Genomic DNA, 12,358 nt, shown 5'->3' with positions numbered 1-12,358 from the left:
ATGGCTAAACACTCTAGATGTAATAATTCAAAAATTTGAATAAGATTAAAATTAATGAGAAAGTATTTTAATTATGTTTAATTTTTTAATTAATTTTGGAATAGTTTAACTGACAGTGAAATGGTGGGGCAATGGAAATGAATGTGAATGTTAGGTCCCATGTTCGAACCTTCTTGAATGTCAAAAAATATTTTTATTTTCTTTCATTATGAAATTGCCATTTTGCCCTCGAAAAAAAATCAGAGACCATCACACGCATACCATCTGAATTTATTTCGTCCCACCATTTCTTCATTTTAGCAAGAGACCGAGAACGAGAGCCTCAAACTGAACCCTAAGCCATCCTCTCATTTCTTCATCTTCTTCCTTCTTGTCTCTATCTTGTCGCCACTGATGGTATGTGTAGAAGCTTGACTGTCGCTGCAAGAGGTGGAATCGCAAGTTCTTCATGCACAATCGATCATCTCCCTTGTCTCGTGGCTGTGGCATTTTCTTGAGTGTGAATGGCTTTGAGTTTTAATTCTCTTCTTTCTCCTCCATGTTCAAATGACCTGCAACTCATCCTTGCATCATCCATTATTGATTTGAGGTTAGGTGCTTCAAATTTTTCTCTCTTCTCACTCGCATCGGATCTGTATGTGTTTGGGTAGCTAAAGATTTTGATTCCTTTCCTTGTTCAGCTATCATATGCGAATATGTTGAGAAAAAAAGATGGGGCTTCAATGAGTTGAGGATTGAAGTTTAACAGAGCATTTTTTTTGTAGTAATTTCATTATTATATTTTGGTTGCTTCCTGATAAAGATGGATGGCTTTGGTTTTCTCTAAGTTTAAAATTGATTTTCATTGTAGGAATGAAGTTGGGAAGACAGATTAATTCAAATATTGATATTACGAAATTATTGGGTTTAGATTTGAAGAGAAGATTTTAGAATTAAAATTTGAAATTTAATGCTTGCAATGTGTTTGATAAAATGCTTGTTAGGAAGATTTTGCTTGAATATGTATTTTCTGAAGTTCCATGAATTTTTATGAGAAGCATAGAAGGTTTGAGTACTATTTATTTGTGAGTTTAACTTGAGTATTGCAAAGAAATTTAATGAATATGGAGCTAGTATATGATTAATTAAATTTTTAGAATTTTGTGGTTGATAATTTATAAATTGTGATACAGTTTTGTGACTTTCTTTAATTTCTAGATGTAGCTAAGATGTTTGATAAAATGAGTAATGGAAGAATTATAGATTGATAGGGTGATTATGTGCTAGTGGTATGCGGGTGTGTATATATATACTTACTCACACACTCTTGTTTAATGTTCAGTTATGTGTTAGAACTTAGAAGCATCAAAAGACAGGCTAAAGTATGATCAAAAGTATTAAAGGGATTGGAGAAACTAAGACTTGAATTATAATAATTTGAAATTTGGTTGATTATAGAATTGTCAATGTTGGACGATAATTTATTTAACTTGAGTAAAGGCCATTGAATTTCTTTTTTCAATATCGAATAGGGGGTTTGGAGGAAGAAAATCTAGATTGAAGTGGTAAAAAGTAAATTTTGAGCCTTGGGCACATTACAGATAAATGGATAGCGTCCCAACTAATTTTTCAATTAAATTTATCTTTTCTAAAATGTTACATTTTTATATAAATCATTTTAATAACAACAATGTGATTATTGTTCATTTTGATACTTAAATTACTTTATTTTGTGAAACTCTTTTTACCAAATTTGATAATTTTAGTTATTCGATAAATGCAAGTGTGGACTTTAATTAAGAGATTTGATTCTGGAAATTATTGGATTGATATGGAAAATGATTCATTTGAGTTTGACATTGAAATGAAAATTTTATTTTAATAGTGAATATTTTCTCGCATGTCTAAAATTACATTTGAAAAGGAATTTATACAAAATACCGGTTGCTAATGGTAGTCCCGTTAGCCCTTGACATGCCTTGGTTAATGATAATTAGTTTGTTTCCATGAACTTTGTTCCTATGTTTGTTATTTTTGGGTCTAACACCCATGTTTGATTTCATGGCTTCGAGCCGTATTTGATTAGGATTACTTTTATGGACTGTGCGTTCACGTTTGTTTTATAGTTTAGACTATATTTGGTTATTTATTCTCATGGATTGTGTGTCCACGTTTGTTTTCGTGGCATAAGTCGCGTTGGGTTATTTACTCTCATGGATTGTGTGTTCACATTTGTTAATTATTTTGATATAAATCTTTATAATATAGATTTGATTATTTGGTGATTTTACATCTCATTGATTTTAATTAATAAATTATTTATAATTATTTATTTTATTTATTTGCTTCCTTTTAATCAAGTTATAATAATATTTGATATGATATTTCAATGGTTTAAGATTTTATTTAAAGTTATATAAATCCTTTTATTTTAAAGTTTATTAAATTTTATGAAGATCATTGCCTCTTTAACTTACATAATAGTTTCAGTTTTTCTTTTCTTTTTTCATATTTAATTATTTATTGTTGGGATGTTATTCACTGAAAAAATATTTTTGGTTTCAAATAACATAGCTGACCCTGTACCTCCATCCGATCCTTGAAGGGATTTTGCTCTTTGATTGAAATTGAGATGCTATTTTGGTTGATTTCTATTTTGATATAAAATCATAAGTTATATATTGTATTTTATAAATAATGTTTTAGGCGTTTTACATAGACTATAGTTAGAGTCTTGATTCTCATATTGTACTATTTGATTGTTGTTGAGGAGTAGAATTTTCTTTATTGAATTGATGTTGTAAATTTGTGTGCTGTAAGATTTTTGGGAGGTTCTATTTTCAAGAGGAGTTGTTTCAATTTTTTTTAAAAAAAATTAGTTATTCGCAGCTTTTATATATAAAAAAATGTATTGTAAAGTTATTTAATTATATTAATTACATATTCAGATATTAGAAATTAGAGTTTTCTTAAATTAAGGCTTTTGGGATATAGGGTATTATTTTATATTCCATGCTAGTCATGCCTTATTTTTGGAGCGTGACACTAGAGGTAGTTTCAAATTATGCAAATCTAAAAAAAGTGTATTGCATATTAACTAGTTTGTTCAAGTATTTACTTCCTTAAACATATTATTATAAGTAGTATTTTCCTACTATTATGAGATTCCGAAAGCTTGGTGTAACTTATCTTGATTTTTTTGGATGTTCTCAATGGCTTCTAGTGAATCAGAAACAAATTAACTTTTTTGAAGTCAAGATTTCAACATATTTTTTATAGAATGAAGCTTTATTTTTGGTAAACTTATATCAGGTTAGATTGGTTTAGAAAGAAAAAACAAAGAAAGAAACAATGCACTAACTCATTCTACCTTAACAAGACAATGCATTGATGTCATCCCCAATGAACAAAAACAACAAAAGCATTACATCCCATTGTAATGCCTTTAATTAGTATAACTCAGTGTGTCAGTTGTGGAGGAGCCATTAGAGACTACAATAGTCATTGGATTACTAGCTTCACTCATAACATTGGTCAATATAGTCCACTTGAAGCTGAAGCTTGGGCATGCTTACAATACCTACAATTGGCATGGGATATAGGTTTTAGGGCTTGTTTGGATTTGGTGCTTTTAGCTTTTAGAAAGTATTTTTCCACTTAAAAAAGGTGAAATATTGTTTGAATACTTAAAGATGTGCCAAATTGACCTTCCAAAAGTACACTAAAAATAACGGGAAAGTGGATTTGCCAATGGCCTGGCTGGAACTTTTCAAATGCAAATGGGACGCTAACCTTGGGGGTGAAGAGCAAAAGCAAATATTCAAAAGGGTTTCAATTCATTACTATCTCTTCAATAGTACAATTTTCACTTTGACAATGCCAAACATTGTGTGAGAAAAAGTTTTGGAGAATCACATTCAAGGATTATCCAAAAGAATTATTACATATAATGATTAATTCAGAATTATTTGTTGTCAAAATGATAATGGAAACTTTGTTATAAAAAATGGTAATGGAGACTTGTTTTTTATATTTTTAAGAATGGTGACTTGTTATTTGTTCTTATTTATGAATAATTTTTTTTGAAATATTTTTAGATGTGATATTTTCAAAAAAAATTTACTACCGCATTTTTTTATAGTACTCCCTCCTCCATTTTTAATAATTTTTAAAAATAATTTCATAATAAATATGTAATTAGATAATAAATTCTTTTTAAGCATAAAATATTTTAAAAATTTCAAAAACACGCAAAGCAAAGAAAAGCCATCAATATTAATATGTTAATTCTTAAACTGTTATAAAGAACATATAAAAATATAGTCTTTTGATATGATACTTAAATGTATAAAAAATCATGCATGTGATATGCTTAAACCAGATTTCATATATAAATAAAGAAACAGAAAAAGCATTGAGAGAATGAAACAAAAATAGAAAGCTTGTTTGTATACATGCAGCTACTTAATTTTATAATCATATACTCCCTCCGTTAAAAAATGTAAGATATTTTAATTAAATTTTATCCTCTAATAAAGTAGTTACTTACTTTTAAATTAAGTCTATGTTTTTATATTTATTTTTATTAAATACACTATAATAAATATAAAGTTATTATCAATAGGGACATTTTTGAAAAGAATACAATACTTACACCTTAAAAAATTAAAAATATTTTACATTTTTTAATATCTAACTCTTTAAAAAATGCATTATATTTTTAAATAGAGGGAGTATAATTTCATAAAAATATATCTCTAACAATTCAGTAAATAGCTAATAAAATTAATATAAAGAATAATACATACATGCATACAAGCATGCATATGCAAATAGTTTATATATTACATATTATTTGGTCAATATCCCTCCGTCCATGATTAACATGAGCAAGAAATTACTTCACTTCAATCAAATGCATAGTGTTTTTCTTAATATAAATAAATACATGCAAACGCATATAGTCTGCATATAGATTTTATATATACATATCAAATATATTTTTAAAAACTGGTTTACTTCCAATATACCAAACCATCCATATAGTGATATAAATGACCAATTCTTTTAATGTCATCACTATTTATAAACTTTCAATCATAAAAAGCTAACTCTGGTGTCTAGGATTATAAAGAAATAAATAAAATTCTTAGTATAAATAATGGTTATATATCATTAACCATGAAAATTAAGAAGGCTCATTCAAAGCCATTCATTGGTTATGGAATTTAGAACATAAAAAATAAAGAGTAAAAGATACCAAGAATTGAGAATTATAGAATATTCAAAATATATATACTATGCTTCTTCTTTTAAAAATTATTTTTAATTGACTTGTATTTAAGAAATAAATAAATTATTGTGTAATAATTACAAATATATATTGAGCATATCTTTCTTTTATTCAATACCCTCTATTTTTTTAATACCTTTGCATACATATAAAAATTGAACAAAAAATGAATGTAAATGGAGTATTATTATTTTTTAAATTATTATTTATCTTTAAAAAGTTCATTTTTTTTGTTTGGCCAAAAAATTTCATGTTCATTAATTTCATACATTTTTAACATTATTTATAATTTAAATATGACATGTAAATTAAAGTAAATAATAATTACCTTGCCTGAAGCTTATTTTCATATAAATATATTACATTATACCGTTAAATATAACATAATCTTGTCCAAATAATTAATTTCAATATAATATATTGCATTATACCAAGACTGTTTAATAATTAAAATAAAATAATTATATAATATAGTACTCATGCTATTTTCATAATTCATACCATTCAATTCAATCCTAGTAAGTCCGTTTATGAAACCCTCATTTCACGTCCGTTAGCATTAAACCCTAAACCCTAAAGATGCCCCAGCCTCCCTGCTACGTTCTTGCTACCAATCTAGCTCTTACTTGTGAAATTCTTTATCTATCTCATTTTGATATTTCGATACAACAGGTAAAATCTTGTCAACTTTTAAACTTTAAAGTTTCTTACTATGATTTATATGTTAGGTTATGGTGATTCTGGAACTCACTAGTTTAAAAAAAAACTATGTCTGTATAGTTTAGTGCATTTTCGAGAACGCTACTAGCGTTTGTTTTCTCGTCAGCTTCCATTATTATTAGTATTATTGCTGTTGCTAAGAGATGGTGATGCTAGAATCTGTTACGTAGTTTTGACTTTTGAGCTTTTATTACTAAAGAACTCATGTTGTTTTCCCCAGGCTTGTGCAGCAAGTAATAAAATGCTTGTGTTGTTTGAAATGCCAGCAAGTTTTGCCCTTTTCAAGGTTTTGGATGAAAGAAAGCTTTTAATTTTTTTTATTAAAAAGCTTTCAAAAGTTGAGATAACAATACTGATAGTTATTTGATTTATAAGAGAATGCCATCTAGCATTAGATTACAATTTCATTTGCTTAAAATTTCTCTAAGGAAGTCTAACATATTTCATAGGTGGCTGAGTGGTTTTGGTGTCATTTTTAAGTTTTTCTATTTTTTTAATTTTTAAAATATGGAATTCTACTACTTGTATCATCTGTGTCTTGTAATTTGGCAAGCTTAGAAGCATACATGCTCTCTCCCTTACTCCCCTTTTAGTTAACCATTTAGAAGGCTTCTAGGGAAGCAAGTGTGTTCAAGGTTTGGGACAGCAGAAGCTTGTATTTGCCTTGGAGTCTAGCATGCCATATTTTGTTTTGATTTCTCATTAATCTGATACCATGGTGCATTTATCTAAAGCTTATGACATGACTTATGAGCTATGAGTGGCACAATTCCCCAACCCCCCCTCAAATTTTTTGTTTGCCTATTATTGTAACTTAATTCAGGTTGTTGTTCTTCATCTTAATTTATTTTTTCATGCAAGACTTGTGGAAGGAGTTTAACAGTTCAAAAACAGCTAGACAAGTTTTCAGTTTGCATGCTCCATCTTATGCTCTATGCTGACTTTATTACTGTTAAATTTGCTTCAATGTTCCAATAGCATATGCATAAAGCTCACTATGTTTGGCACCATATCAGGTTGTCAAGGTGAAAACATTTCTAAGTTTGAGAATATTTTTGAAGCTCTGGAGGCTGTAACTTTGTTAATTGAAGGTAAAGCTAGCAAAGGACTATGAAAGTTCTTTTGTGCACATTGTGAAAATGAAACCTTAGCCATATCTGACTCAAAGCTTGGGAATGTGATAAAGGAAAACCTGGTAGAAAATCAAATTGCTTTTGAAGAGTGGTGAAACTATTTGCAGCTAAATTTGTAATTTGAATTTGGCATAACTTGATCATGCAAAAAATTAAATGTATTCACAGCAATGCTGTTATGGAGTTAATGAGAGGTGTGAGAAATCAGTTAAATGAACTCATAACTGGTCTCTCAATGCAAGATATGGCTCTAATGAGCTAGGGGTTATCTTATAGTCTATCAAGATATAAGTTAAAGTTCAGTACAGATAAGGTGTGGTTTCTTTAAACTTTTGACAATTGCCATTAGGAGTGGATGTTTATTTGGTAGCATGTTGTATTTGCCATTTTTTTCCTGCTGAAGTTGCTATTGACACCCATTTTGCTATATAATCATTTTGTAAGCATGCTGCTTGCCCTATGTTCAGTGGGTTGTGGTGTTATCAACTGTTGGATCTTAAATTATAAATGTTAAAAAAATGCTTAAAATTTTTCACCACATGAATTCCCTTTTGGTTTTTTTTTTGAACAAGGAGTTGAAACATATTACAATAAGTCAATAAACATAAATCAAGTAGTCAAATGATGGTAGTTCGCCCTAGATTTATCCCTACTCAAAAACTATAAACAAAACCTAGGTGGCTGGCCTAAAAAAAAAAAAGAACAACATGCTAACAATAAAGATATGACATTTGAATTATTGAAAGAAGAATAACGTACTTCTAGAACATTCAATAAACATAGTTTCTTTTTAATATCCCTTGGGAAACATAGTTGGAGGTTTCTGTTGTCTGAATGTCACCTATTTTGTTACAGGCAGATACCATGATTGTCCAGGCCATTAGTCTGCTTGATGACTTGGATAAAGAGCTAAATACATATGCCTTGAGAGTTTGAGAATGGTACGATTGGCATTTCCCTGAGCTTACTAAAATAATACAAGATAACATCCAGTATGTAAAGGCTGTCAAATTGATGGGAGATCGGGCCAATGCTGCAAAACTTGATTTCTCTGAGGTATGGTTTGTGAGCTATACTGAAAGTACCTTTTGTAATTTTGCTTTTTGGTTTTAACATCTTAAGGTTAGTTCCACTATCATGCATGTTTGAACTCAAGGATGCACAGTTATTCCTAGGATTACATTACATGGAAACCCTTTATTGTAAATTTAATTAACATCAAAACCCTCTTTATATATAGTAATACAAAATAGGAAGCTAGGCTTTGCTGTTTTCATGGATTTGTAAGTTTTTTGACTTTATGTGCCATAGATCTTGTCAGAGGATGTTAAGATAGAACTAAAGTAGGCAGCTGTTATATCCATAGGAACTGAAGTTGGTAAGCTTGTTTGATGAATATCAAAGAATTGTGTGATCAGGTGTTATCTCTTTCTGAGTACAGAGCCCAGCTATATGATTACCTAAAAAGCAAGATGGACACCATCGCACCCAATTTGACTATTCTTGTTAGGGAGCTAGTTGGTGCTTGTCTCATTGCCCATTGGGGCAGATTATTAAATCTTGCAAAACAGCTTGGGAGCACAGTGCAGATTATCAATGCTTAAAAGGCTCTCTTCAGGGCCTTGAAGACTGAGCACTCTATTCCTAAATATGGTCTTATTTACCATCCATCACTAATTAGTCAGGCAGGTCCCAAGTTCGAGGGTAAAATTTCTCGGTCACTTGCTGTGAAGGCTGCATTGGCCATATGGTGTGATGCTTTGGAAGATGTGAGGATAACTCCATGGGCTTGGAGAACAGAGGCAAGGTACTTTCTCAATGTTGCATCGGTAGTTTCCCTTTGTTCATATTTACTCGAGACTTTTTGATACCTATCCAATAAGATACTTGTGGGGTAGGATACTTTAGCATATGCATTACATATTCTAACATTTGTATTATTTCTATTTTATAATAAATTTGTTCTACAACTTAAAAACTTAAAAAAAGCTTACTATTTTGGTTGATTGTTTCAAACATCCTTATATTACTTTAGAAATTCTTGATTAAAAATTAAAATACCTATTCCCATATCATAAAATGATGAAATATATATTATAAATATTGCTGTACTTGAATCCTAAAATTTTTGAAATTTACCGTATCCATCGAATTATGCTGTGTGGTATCTAATACAGGTATCCATATCGATGCTTCTTAGTTTGACATGCCTATTCTAAAAGTTTGAAGCACAGTTGAGGAATCTTAAAGGCAAGGAATTAGGTTGATTTGCTGGCTCAGCTAAAGGAAAGCCCAAGATAAAAGCATATGATAAGGATAGGAAGAAGAGAGCTAGAGCACTACTGACACTGGCTAAGGTCTGATTCTGAATCACCCTTGTTTATTTGTTTGATGCCTCTGTAATGTTTTGCTCTTTTTTCATAAATGCTGACTCTACTGTGTTTTGCAGACATATAATCTTGCCATCAAGTCTTTTCTTGGTTGAGCAGATTTGAACACTGAACAGGAACCAATGAAAAATGAAGATGGAACCCAGGAGGCTTCTGTTAGTGAGAAGAAAGAGAAGAGAAAGGGAAGGAGAAGAAGAATGGAGAGGATGAAGATGCTGTTCAGGAGTATGAAAATGGAGCTAACATAAAGGAGAAGAAGAAAAGGAAGGAGTCTAGTGAGAATAGTGAGTTGAATGGAGACGATGCTGATGCGGGAGAAAAGAAGAAAAAGAGGAAAATGCAAGCAAAACAAGAAGAATCAGATGAAATGCCTAAAAAAAAGAGAGACTAAAAGAAGAAAATAGAGGATCAATAGCCATAGGGATTGAATTTGTAGTTATCAGCTAACCCATCTATCGGTAACAATATCACTTTTGGATATCTCAAGTAACTCAGTGCTTCCTTATATATAAATTGCTTCATTATACATTAATACATTTGTGTCCAATTATTTTTACTAATGAAGTATGTTGTATTTGAGGAAATTTTGATGCTGTGATGTTTATTTGTGCATTGTAAATGCTACTAGTTGTAAACTTTTAGGGATATATATGTATATATATTCATAATTTTCTTTCATAGTCATGGTATATAATTTTTCCTAACATGATGAGCACACAACTTTCCATTCATGATGATGTTGTAGATTACTGGGGTAATTTCTATCTCTTTAAAACGCTAGTCAGTGCTCAATTTCTAATCCATGCCATGCATGCTTCGAAATATTCATTGATAAAGTAGGCTTTGCCCATGGAAGATAGTATGATACGATAATATATGCATGTTAGATTTTTTTTGGGAGAGTTCATATACAAGTTTACAATGTATTAGTATAGTATGATATATAAAATGTTTATATGTCATGCATTAATACAAGTTTACATATAATATGTAGTGTATGAGAAGGCCTACTTTTCTAGCATTAATTTTTGGGTTGGTCTACATACTTGAGAATGACTAAGGAAATTATCAATCGAAATTTGTTGATTAGTAGCAGTGTGTTAAAAAAAAGATTGAATTGGCTATCTCAGCTTGTGATTCCATGAACAATTGAATTGGTCATCAATATAATCTGGAACAATTGCAAAATTCAAAAAGTAATTGAATTGGTAAATACCGATTATTAGGTCAATATAGTCTTCATTAATTCCAATGGTATGAAAAAATCTGCAATTGAAGGAGGGAGAAGAAATATTTATTCATTTATGATCTCTTTTATTTCAAAAGAAAATTTTTATATTTAATTACTATGCGTTTGATCACAATTTGATATTGGTTATAGTTAAGATATTGAACATCAAATTGATTATTGAATTGGTTAAGACACAAGTTTAAGGATTAATGATTAAAATGACAGTCAAATGATGTGGTCAGATCAATTATAAACAAAATATTTTAATATTTTATTAAATTGATTAAGATAATGAGTTAACAATTTACTAGTTCAATTGGGTGGATTGACTTAAATTTTTATACTATGAATGTATCATGTTAGTTCAACTGTGAGTTTGATTTTTTTTTTTATTTCTCACCAGTTCAGCCATGAGTTTTATTTTTTATTTATTTTCTTTTTGTTTCCCTTAGCGTATAGAATTTATCCCATCTTATATATAAATCATTTTTTAGAAAAATTGATGGTTTTTTTATAAGTCATTTTGTATGAAAGATATATCATTTATAACATTATTCTAATCTTATCTTTTTGTTATTTTCTATTAGTAAAGTAAAACGTTACATACCATATAAGAAAGATAGTTTATTTTTAAACATGATATATTTAATAAGGGTAAAATGAGAAATTATTGTCTTTTTGATAATATTAATAATTTAACTCTTTTTTTAATTTTGGAGATAGTTAAAAATGACTTATTTATAAAACAAGGAGTGGTGACTTAATATAATTCTTGTCGTTAACTTCATTTAATTGGTTAGGGGTTATTATTGTTGATATTTGTTATAACTGAAAGATTAAAGTTAAAAACATAAAGGTGAATATTAACTAAACAATCAAAATGTAGCGTCTGAAACAAGAAATTACAAAACGTATTTGCCCTATTAAAAAATATAAAATATTTTTTTAAAAAATTTAAATATTAAAAAATATAAGATATTTTTAACAATTCAAGATATAATTAATGTACTTTGTTTAAAAGTTCCCATAATAAATAAATTATTTATATTTTTTTAAGTAAAACATCTTAATTAAATAAGAGTAAGTATAAAAAATATGATGTTATTCAAAAATAAGTAATTATTTTATTAAAATTATATTTGATTAAAAATGTTTCACATTTTTTAACAAAGTGAGTATATAATTGACAATGTGGATAATTAATTATAAAAACAATGCAGGTAACTAGTTATAAAAATATAAAAAAAATATTCTAAGGAGATCTATCTATAGACAAATGTTAGTTTGCAAAATGAAAAGTTTATTTTTAATCACTGTTTTAAAATATCATAACGGTTGTATCAGGGGAAAAAATCGTAACGGTTATCTTAACTTATCAATGAATGTGCAACTAATGTCCAGCGATGCTAACGTTATTTATCAAATTCAAAAAGGGAAAAATTTTTAGAAAGAAACAGCCCAAACGGTCAAAGTGTCCATACTCCGACTACTTGCAAGGTAAGTAAAAGCAATTAAAGCAATCTACATTATTGTCCTTCGCTCCAAGCATTGGCCGACAAGAAAATCTACCAAAACCAATTAAATTGAAGCTTCCAACTTTATTGTCCATCTA

The 12,358-nt window shown here is 29.1% G+C and overlaps 1 pseudogene; it reads left to right on the top strand.

Annotated features, from left to right (window-relative positions):
• Nucleotides 1-6,233: 6,233 nt before the first annotated feature.
• LOC129313026 (probable nucleolar protein 5-1) lies at nucleotides 6,234-10,099 on the top strand (annotated as a pseudogene).
• The last annotated feature ends 2,259 nt before the right edge of the window (nucleotides 10,100-12,358 follow it).

This window comes from Prosopis cineraria, unplaced genomic scaffold, assembly GCF_029017545.1.
Source record: "Prosopis cineraria cultivar Desert tree isolate PC_DT_omini unplaced genomic scaffold, ASM2901754v1 PC6, whole genome shotgun sequence".
Taxonomy (NCBI): Eukaryota; Viridiplantae; Streptophyta; class Magnoliopsida; order Fabales; family Fabaceae; genus Prosopis; species Prosopis cineraria.
Note: the sequence above shows the minus strand (reverse complement) of the source record. Positions and strands in the feature narration are given on the sequence as shown.